Below are 9498 nucleotides of genomic sequence, written 5' to 3' on the forward strand. Positions count from 1 at the left end.
ATTGAAGTTTAATCCCGAAGGAAACTGCTGTGCAACAGTTATGGATCAAGGGGGAAAGTACTAAATAAAATAAAATAGACAAATAAGATAAAATAAAGCTAACCACACACAACTGAAAACCTGCCGTGATCGTATAGTGGTTAGTACTCTGCGTTGTGGTCGCAGCAACCCCGGTTCGAATCCGGGTCACGGCAAACCTAGGTAGAAATGTATTTTTGCATTGCTGAAAAAAGTTGCCACTTTGAGCTTGAACGTCTCCATCTTTTTGGGAATTTCTGTCTAAAGGCATCTGTCCCACATCAAACGCCTGAAAGTATCAACATCTGTGTTGGACCAAGTGGAGACTTACCCATATAGATAGATGCCAGATATGTTTTGTAACGACTAAATGCATGTTAGAAACTGATGCTGGTTTTATCTGAAACGCATCCGAAACTGATGGTTTCTCATCACTTTTTGCATTTATTTAACTGATAAACAGGCCAAGCCCCTGGCTCCTTTCCATAACTCATTTGGTACAGCACAGAACTGCAGGTGTCCCAGGACACTTAGCTAAAGCCTCATTACTTGCATTCCTACAGCTGATGACAAGAACCTCTGCCAAAGCTCCCTTCGATAGCTCAGTTTGTAGAGCGGAGGACTGTAGGTGCCCAACACCAGTTATCCTTAGGTCGCTGGTTCAATTCCGGCTCGAAGGATGTGTCGAGCTTATGTGTACAGAGACTCTGAAGGCCTACTCCTGTAAACCTTTAAAAGCTGTTGGAAGGGCCCTTTTTGGGGAAACTCTGCCACACTCCTTTTGCTTTCATGAAGGGCTAGTGGCGCAATGGATAACGCGTCTGAGTACGGATCAGAAGATTCTAGGTTCAACTCCTAGCTAGCTCGGCATGCAAGCTTCAGCTTCTGATGTTTCTCAGCTCTCCCACTGCTGCAGAACAGGAAACCTTTAAAACTTCTTCTCTCTACTCCCTGAGTATCCCAGCACACTTATGCCCCAAAGATGCCACACACCGTCTTATCTTGCAGCACCAAAAGGAAAGTTCCTCTTCCGCTTTGTCTTTCCTGTCAATGATTTTGCTCCAAACACAAAAAAACATACATCGAAGCCACATGCAGCAGAGCTAGATATACTATCCTTGGGATTTGAAGGTGTTTTCAATCACATAATTGGGGAAAAGATGCAAAATTCAAGATTCAAGAGGCTGTATTTATCCCCAAGGAAACTGCTGTGCAACAGTTATGGAACAAGGGGGAAAGTACAAAACAAAACAAAACAAAACAAAACAAAACAAAACAAAACAAAACAAAACAAAACAAAACAAAACAAAACAATAAAATAAAGCTAACCACACACAACAGAAAGCAGCAACCTGCCGTGATCATATAGTGGTTAGTATTCTGCGTTGTGGTCGCAGCAACCCTGGTTAGAATTCGGGTCATGGCAAACCGAGGTAGAATTGCAGTTTGTAGTAACAGTTATGGAACAAGGGGGAAAGTACTAAATAAAATGAAATAGACAAATAAGATCAAATAAAGCTAACCGCAGAAAGCAGCAACCTGCCGTGATCGTATAGTGGTTAGTACTCTGCGTTGTGGTCGCAGGAACCCCGGTTAGAATTCGGGTCATGGCAAACCTAGGTAGAAATGCAGTTTGAAGTTTAATCCCGAAGGAAACTGCTGTGCAACAGTTATGGATCAAGGGGGAAAGTACTAAATAAAATAAAATAGACAAATAAGATAAAACAAAGCTAACCACACACAACTGAAAACCTGCCGTCATCGTATAGTGGTTAGTACTCTGCGTTGTGGTCGCAGCAACCCCGGTTCGAATCCGGGTCACGGCAAACCTAGGTAGAAATGTATTTTTGCATTGCTGAAAAAAGTTGCCACTTTGAGCTTGAACGTCTCCATCTTTTTGGGAATTTCTGTCTAAAGGCATCTGTCCCACATCAAACGCCTGAAAGTATCAACATCTGTGTTGGACCAAGTGGAGACTTACCCATATAGATGCCAGATATGTTTTGTAACGACTAAATGCATGTTAGAAACTGATGCTGGTTTTATCTGAAACGCATCCGAAACTGATGGTTTCTCATCACTTTTTGCATTTATTTAACTGATAAACAGGCCAAGCCCCTGGCTCCTTTCCATAACTAATTTGGTACAGCACAGATCTGCAGGTGTCCCAGGACACTTAGCTAAAGTCTCATTACTTGCATTCCTACAGCTGATGACAAGAACATCTGCCGTCGCTCCGTTCGATAGCTCAGTTGGTAGAGCGGAGGACTGTAGGTGCCCAACACCAGTTATCCTTAGGTCGCTGGTTCAATTCCGGCTCGAAGGATGGGTCGAGCTTATGTGTACAGAGACTCTGAAGGCCTACTCCTGTAAACCTTTAAAAGCTGTTGGAAGGGCCCTTTTTGGGGAAATTCTGCCACACTCCTTTTGCTTTCATGAAGGGCTAGTGGCGCAATGGATAACACGTCTGAGTACGGATCAGAAGATTCTAGGTTCAACTCCTAGCTAGCTCGGCATGCAAGCTTCAGCTTCTGATGTTTCTCAGCTCTCCCACTGCTGCAGAACAGGAAACCTTTAAAACTTCTTCTCTCTACTCCCTGAGTATCCCAGCACACTTATGCCCCAAAGATGCCACACACCGTCTTATCTTGCAGCACCAAAAGGAAAGTTCCTCTTCCGCTTTGTCTTTCCTGTCAATGATTTTGCTCCAAACACAAAAAAACATACATCGAAGCCACATGCAGCAGAGCTAGATATACTATCCTTGGGATTTGAAGGTGTTTTCAATCACATAATTGGGGAAAAGATGCAAAATTCAAGATTCAAGAGGCTGTATTTATCCCCAAGGAAACTGCTGTGCAACAGTTATGGAACAAGGGGGAAAGTACAAAACAAAACAAAACAAAACAAAACAAAACAAAACAAAACAAAACAAAACAATAAAATAAAGCTAACCACACACAACAGAAAGCAGCAACCTGCCGTGATCATATAGTGGTTAGTATTCTGCGTTGTGGTCGCAGCAACCCTGGTTAGAATTCGGGTCATGGCAAACCGAGGTAGAATTGCAGTTTGTAGTAACAGTTATGGAACAAGGGGGAAAGTACTAAATAAAATAAAATAGAAAAATAAGATAAAATAAAGCTAACCGCGGAAAGCAGCAACCTGCCGTGATCGTATAGTGGTTAGTACTCTGCGTTGTGGTCGCAGGAACCCTGGTTAGAATTTGGGTCATGGCAAACCTAGGTAGAAATGCAGATTGAAGTTTAATCCCGAAGGAAACTGCTGTGCAACAGTTATGGATCAAGGGGGAAAGTACTAAATAAAATAAAATAGACAAATAAGATAAAATAAAGCTAACCACACACAACTGAAAACCTGCCGTGATCGTATAGTGGTTAGTACTCTGCGTTGTGGTCGCAGCAACCCCGGTTCGAATCCGGGTCACGGCAAACCTAGGTAGAAATGTATTTTTGCATTGCTGAAAAAAGTTGCCACTTTGAGCTTGAACGTCTCCATCTTTTTGGGAATTTCTGTCTAAAGGCATCTGTCCCACATCAAACGCCTGAAAGTATCAACATCTGTGTTGGACCAAGTGGAGACTTACCCATATAGATAGATGCCAGATATGTTTTGTAACGACTAAATGCATGTTAGAAACTGATGCTGGTTTTATCTGAAACGCATCCGAAACTGATGGTTTCTCATCACTTTTTGCATTTATTTAACTGATAAACAGGCCAAGCCCCTGGCTCCTTTCCATAACTCATTTGGTACAGCACAGAACTGCAGGTGTCCCAGGACACTTAGCTAAAGCCTCATTACTTGCATTCCTACAGCTGATGACAAGAACCTCTGCCAAAGCTCCCTTCGATAGCTCAGTTTGTAGAGCGGAGGACTGTAGGTGCCCAACACCAGTTATCCTTAGGTCGCTGGTTCAATTCCGGCTCGAAGGATGTGTCGAGCTTATGTGTACAGAGACTCTGAAGGCCTACTCCTGTAAACCTTTAAAAGCTGTTGGAAGGGCCCTTTTTGGGGAAACTCTGCCACACTCCTTTTGCTTTCATGAAGGGATAGTGGCGCAATGGATAACGCGTCTGAGTACTGATCAGAAGATTCTAGGTTCAACTCCTAGCTAGCTCGGCATGCAAGCTTCAGCTTCTGATGTTTCTCAGCTCTCCCACTGCTGCAGAACAGGAAACCTTTAAAACTTCTTCTCTCTACTCCCTGAGTATCCCAGCACACTTATGCCCCAAAGATGCCACACACCGTCTTATCTTGCAGCACCAAAAGGAAAGTTCCTCTTCCGCTTTGTCTTTCCTGTCAATGATTTTGCTCCAAACACAAAAAAACATACATCGAAGCCACATGCAGCAGAGCTAGATATACTATCCTTGGGATTTGAAGGTGTTTTCAATCACATAATTGGGGAAAAGATGCAAAATTCAAGATTCAAGAGGCTGTATTTATCCCGAAGAAAACTGCTGTGCAACAGTTATGGAACAAGGGGGAAAGTACAAAACAAAACAAAACGAAAAAAAAACAAAACAAAACAAAACAAAACAATAAAATAAAGCTAACCACACACAACAGAAAGCAGCAACCTGCCGTGATCATATAGTGGTTAGTATTCTGCGTTGTGGTCGCAGCAACCCTGGTTAGAATTCGGGTCATGGCAAACCGAGGTAGAATTGCAGTTTATAGTAACAGTTATGGAACAAGGGGGAAAGTACTAAATAAAATAAAATAGAAAAATAAGATAAAATAAAGCTAACCGCGGAAAGCAGCAACCTGCCGTGATCGTATAGTGGTTAGTACTCTGCGTTGTGGTCGCAGGAACCCCGGTTAGAATTCGGGTCATGGCAAACCTAGGTAGAAATGCAGTTTGAAGTTTAATCCCGAAGGAAACTGCTGTGCAACAGTTATGGATCAAGGGGGAAAGTACTAAATAAAATGAAATAGACAAATAAGATAAAATAAAGCTAACCACACACACAACTGAAAACCTGCCGTGATCGTATAGTGGTTAGTACTCTGCGTTGTGGTCGCAGCAACCCCGGTTCGAATCCGGGTCACGGCAAACCTAGGTAGAAATGTATTTTTGCATTGCTGAAAAAAGTTGCCACTTTGAGCTTGAACGTCTCCATCTTTTTGGGAATTTCTGTCTAAAGGCATCTGTCCCACATCAAACGCCTGAAAGTATCAACATCTGTGTTGGACCAAGTGGAGACTTACCCATATAGATGCCAGATATGTTTTGTAACGACTAAATGCATGTTAGAAACTGATGCTGGTTTTATCTGAAACGCATCCGAAACTGATGGTTTCTCATCACTTTTTGCATTTATTTAACTGATAAACAGGCCAAGCCCCTGGCTCCTTTCCATAACTCATTTGGTACAGCACAGAACTGCAGGTGTCCCAGGACACTTAGCTAAAGCCTCATTACTTGCATTCCTACAGCTGATGACAAGAACCTCTGCCAAAGCTCCCTTCGATAGCTCAGTTTGTAGAGCGGAGGACTGTAGGTGCCCAACACCAGTTATCCTTAGGTCGCTGGTTCAATTCCGGCTCGAAGGATGTGTCGAGCTTATGTGTACAGAGACTCTGAAGGCCTACTCCTGTAAACCTTTAAAAGCTGTTGGAAGGGCCCTTTTTGGGGAAACTCTGCCACACTCCTTTTGCTTTCATGAAGGGATAGTGGCGCAATGGATAACGCGTCTGAGTACTGATCAGAAGATTCTAGGTTCAACTCCTAGCTAGCTCGGCATGCAAGCTTCAGCTTCTGATGTTTCTCAGCTCTCCCACTGCTGCAGAACAGGAAACCTTTAAAACTTCTTCTCTCTACTCCCTGAGTATCCCAGCACACTTATGCCCCAAAGATGCCACACACCGTCTTATCTTGCAGCACCAAAAGGAAAGTTCCTCTTCCGCTTTGTCTTTCCTGTCAATGATTTTGCTCCAAACACAAAAAAACATACATCGAAGCCACATGCAGCAGAGCTAGATATACTATCCTTGGGATTTGAAGGTGTTTTCAATCACATAATTGGGGAAAAGATGCAAAATTCAAGATTCAAGAGGCTGTATTTATCCCGAAGGAAACTGCTGTGCAACAGTTATGGAACAAGGGGGAAAGTACAAAACAAAACAAAACGAAAAAAAAACAAAACAAAACAAAACAAAACAAAACAAAACAAAACAAAACAAAACAAAACAAAACAAAACAAAACAAAACAAAACAAAACAATAAAATAAAGCTAACCACACACAACAGAAAGCAGCAACCTGCCGTGATCATATAGTGGTTAGTATTCTGCGTTGTGGTCGCAGCAACCCTGGTTAGAATTCGGGTCATGGCAAACCGAGGTAGAATTGCAGTTTATAGTAACAGTTATGGAACAAGGGGGAAAGTACTAAATAAAATAAAATAGAAAAATAAGATAAAATAAAGCTAACCGCGGAAAGCAGCAACCTGCCGTGATCGTATAGTGGTTAGTACTCTGCGTTGTGGTCGCAGGAACCCCGGTTAGAATTCGGGTCATGGCAAACCTAGGTAGAAATGCAGTTTGAAGTTTAATCCCGAAGGAAACTGCTGTGCAACAGTTATGGATCAAGGGGGAAAGTACTAAATAAAATGAAATAGACAAATAAGATAAAATAAAGCTAACCACACACACAACTGAAAACCTGCCGTGATCGTATAGTGGTTAGTACTCTGCGTTGTGGTCGCAGCAACCCCGGTTCGAATCCGGGTCACGGCAAACCTAGGTAGAAATGTATTTTTGCATTGCTGAAAAAAGTTGCCACTTTGAGCTTGAACGTCTCCATCTTTTTGGGAATTTCTGTCTAAAGGCATCTGTCCCACATCAAACGCCTGAAAGTATCAACATCTGTGTTGGACCAAGTGGAGACTTACCCATATAGATGCCAGATATGTTTTGTAACGACTAAATGCATGTTAGAAACTGATGCTGGTTTTATCTGAAACGCATCCGAAACTGATGGTTTCTCATCACTTTTTGCATTTATTTAACTGATAAACAGGCCAAGCCCCTGGCTCCTTTCCATAACTCATTTGGTACAGCACAGAACTGCAGGTCTCCCAGGACACTTAGCTAAAGCCTCATTACTTGCATTCCTACAGCTGATGACAAGAACCTCTGCCAAAGCTCCCTTCGATAGCTCAGTTGGTAGAGCGGAGGACTGTAGGTGCCCAACACCAGTTATCCTTAGGTCGCTGGTTCAATTCCGGCTCGAAGGATGGGTCGAGCTTATGTGTACAGAGACTCTGAAGGCCTACTCCTGTAAACCTTTAAAAGCTGTTGGAAGGGCCCTTTTTGGGGAAACTCTGCCACACTCCTTTTGCTTTCATGAAGGGATAGTGGCGCAATGGATAACGCGTCTGAGTACGGATCAGAAGATTCTAGGTTCAACTCCTAGCTAGCTCGGCATGCAAGCTTCAGCTTCTGATGTTTCTCAGCTCTCCCACTGCTGCAGAACAGGAAACCTTTAAAACTTCTTCTCTCTACTCCCTGAGTATCCCAGCACACTTATGCCCCAAAGATGCCACACACCGTCTTATCTTGCAGCACCAAAAGGAAAGTTCCTCTTCCGCTTTGTCTTTCCTGTCAATGATTTTGCTCCAAACACAAAAAAAACATACATCGAAGCCACATGCAGCAGAGCTAGATATACTATCCTTGGGATTTGAAGGTGTTTTCAATCACATAATTGGGGAAAAGATGCAAAATTAAACTAAACAAAACATAACAAAACAATAAAATAAAGCTAACCACACACAACAGAAAGCAGCAACCTGCCGTGATCATATAGTGGTTAGTATTCTGCGTTGTGGTCGCAGCAACCCTGGTTAGAATTCGGGTCATGGCAAACCGAGGTAGAATTGCAGTTTGTAGTAACAGTTATGGAACAAGGGGGAAAGTACTAAATAAAATAAAATAGAAAAATAAGATAAAATAAAGCTAACCGCGGAAAGCAGCAACCTGCCGTGATCGTATAGTGGTTAGTACTCTGCGTTGTGGTCGCAGGAACCCAGGTTAGAATTCGGGTCATGGCAAACCTAGGTAGAAATGCAGTTTGAAGTTTAATCCCGAAGGAAACTGCTGTGCAACAGTTATGGATCAAGGGGGAAAGTACTAAATAAAATAAAATAGACAAATAAGATAAAACAAAGCTAACCACACACAACTGAAAGCAGCAACCTGCCGTGATCGTATAGTGGTTAGTACTCTGCGTTGTGGTCGCAGGAACCCAGGTTAGAATTCGGGTCATGGCAAACCGAGGTAGAAATGCAGTTTGTAGTTTAATCCCGAAGGAAACTGCTGTGCAACAGTTATGGAACAAGGGGGAAAGTACTAAATAAAATAAAATAGACAAATAAGATCAAATAAAGCTAACCGCAGAAAGCAGCAACCTGCCGTGATCGTATAGTGGTTAGTACTCTGCGTTGTGGTCGCAGGAACCCCGGTTAGAATGCGGGTCATGGCAAACCTAGGTAGAAATGCAGTTTGAAGTTTAATCCCGAAGGAAACTGCTGTGCAACAGTTATGGATCAAGGGGGAAAGTACTAAATAAAATAAAATAGACAAATAAGATAAAATAAAGCTAACCACACACAACTGAAAACAGCAACCTGCCGTTATCGTATAGGTTTTAGTACTCTGTGTTGTGGTCGCAGCAACCCCGGTTCGAATCCGGGTCACGGCAAACCTAGGTAGAAATGTATTTTTGCATTGCTGAAAAAAGTTGCCACTTTGAGCTTGAACGTCTCCATCTTTTTGGGAATTTCTGTCTAAAGGCATCTGTCCCACATCAAACGCCTGAAAGTATCAACTGTGTTGGACGAAGTGGAGACTTACCCATATAGATGCCAGATATGTTTTGTAACGACTAAATGCATGTTAGAAACTGATGCTGGTTTTATCTGAAACGCATCCGAAACTGATGGTTTCTCGTCACTTTTTGCATTTATTTAACTGATAAACAGGCCAAGCCCCTGGCTCCTTTCCATAACTCATTTGGTACAGCACAGAACTGCAGGTGTCCCAGGACACTTAGCTAAAGCCTCATTACTTGCATTCCTACAGCTGATGACAAGAACCTCTGCCAAAGCTCCCTTCGATAGCTCAGTTGGTAGAGCGGAGGAAAGTTCCTCTTCTGCTTTATCTTTCCTGTCAATGATTTTGCTCCAAACACAAAAACACCCCAAAGCCACATGCAGCAGAGCTAGATATACTATCCTTGGGATTTTTATTTTTTTTTTGTATTGTTGAAAAAAGGTCCCATTTTGAACTTACCATCTTTTTGTGAATTTCTGTCCATAGGCCTCTGTCCCACATGAAACATCTGAAAGAATCAAACAGCTTACACACTCTTTAACGTCCAGAAGGAGTTATTAAGGAACATTTGGGGTGGGGGGGTGGGTAAGAATGCAGACTCCATTTTAGTTTTTATTTT

At 42.5% G+C, this 9498-nt stretch overlaps 10 non-coding genes across 10 annotated transcripts; all 10 read left to right on the forward strand.

Annotated features, from left to right (window-relative positions):
- Positions 1 to 122: 122 nt before the first annotated feature.
- Positions 123 to 194, forward strand: trnah-gug (transfer RNA histidin (anticodon GUG)). Its single transcript has one exon. It is a non-coding gene; the product is annotated as a tRNA-His (tRNA).
- A 415-nt stretch (positions 195 to 609) lies between these two features.
- Positions 610 to 698, forward strand: trnay-gua (transfer RNA tyrosine (anticodon GUA)). Its single transcript is given in 2 exon segments — positions 610 to 646; positions 663 to 698. It is a non-coding gene; the product is annotated as a tRNA-Tyr (tRNA).
- A 114-nt stretch (positions 699 to 812) lies between these two features.
- On the forward strand, positions 813 to 885 carry trnar-acg (transfer RNA arginine (anticodon ACG)). Its single transcript has one exon. It is a non-coding gene; the product is annotated as a tRNA-Arg (tRNA).
- A 1370-nt stretch (positions 886 to 2255) lies between these two features.
- Positions 2256 to 2344, forward strand: trnay-gua (transfer RNA tyrosine (anticodon GUA)). Its single transcript is given in 2 exon segments — positions 2256 to 2292; positions 2309 to 2344. It is a non-coding gene; the product is annotated as a tRNA-Tyr (tRNA).
- A 1054-nt stretch (positions 2345 to 3398) lies between these two features.
- trnah-gug (transfer RNA histidin (anticodon GUG)) lies at positions 3399 to 3470 on the forward strand. The gene has a single exon. It is a non-coding gene; the product is annotated as a tRNA-His (tRNA).
- A 415-nt stretch (positions 3471 to 3885) lies between these two features.
- Positions 3886 to 3974, forward strand: trnay-gua (transfer RNA tyrosine (anticodon GUA)). The gene is given in 2 exon segments: positions 3886 to 3922; positions 3939 to 3974. It is a non-coding gene; the product is annotated as a tRNA-Tyr (tRNA).
- A 1052-nt stretch (positions 3975 to 5026) lies between these two features.
- On the forward strand, positions 5027 to 5098 carry trnah-gug (transfer RNA histidin (anticodon GUG)). The gene has a single exon. It is a non-coding gene; the product is annotated as a tRNA-His (tRNA).
- Positions 5099 to 5509: 411 nt separating this feature from the next.
- Positions 5510 to 5598, forward strand: trnay-gua (transfer RNA tyrosine (anticodon GUA)). Its single transcript is given in 2 exon segments — positions 5510 to 5546; positions 5563 to 5598. It is a non-coding gene; the product is annotated as a tRNA-Tyr (tRNA).
- A 1112-nt stretch (positions 5599 to 6710) lies between these two features.
- On the forward strand, positions 6711 to 6782 carry trnah-gug (transfer RNA histidin (anticodon GUG)). The gene has a single exon. It is a non-coding gene; the product is annotated as a tRNA-His (tRNA).
- Positions 6783 to 7193: 411 nt separating this feature from the next.
- On the forward strand, positions 7194 to 7282 carry trnay-gua (transfer RNA tyrosine (anticodon GUA)). The gene is given in 2 exon segments: positions 7194 to 7230; positions 7247 to 7282. It is a non-coding gene; the product is annotated as a tRNA-Tyr (tRNA).
- The last annotated feature ends 2216 nt before the right edge of the window (positions 7283 to 9498 follow it).

The sequence above is a fragment of the Leuresthes tenuis genome, unplaced genomic scaffold, assembly GCF_036924035.1.
Source record: "Leuresthes tenuis unplaced genomic scaffold, fLeuTen1.0.hap1 SCAF_21, whole genome shotgun sequence".
NCBI lineage: Eukaryota > Metazoa > Chordata > Actinopteri > Atheriniformes > Atherinopsidae > Leuresthes > Leuresthes tenuis.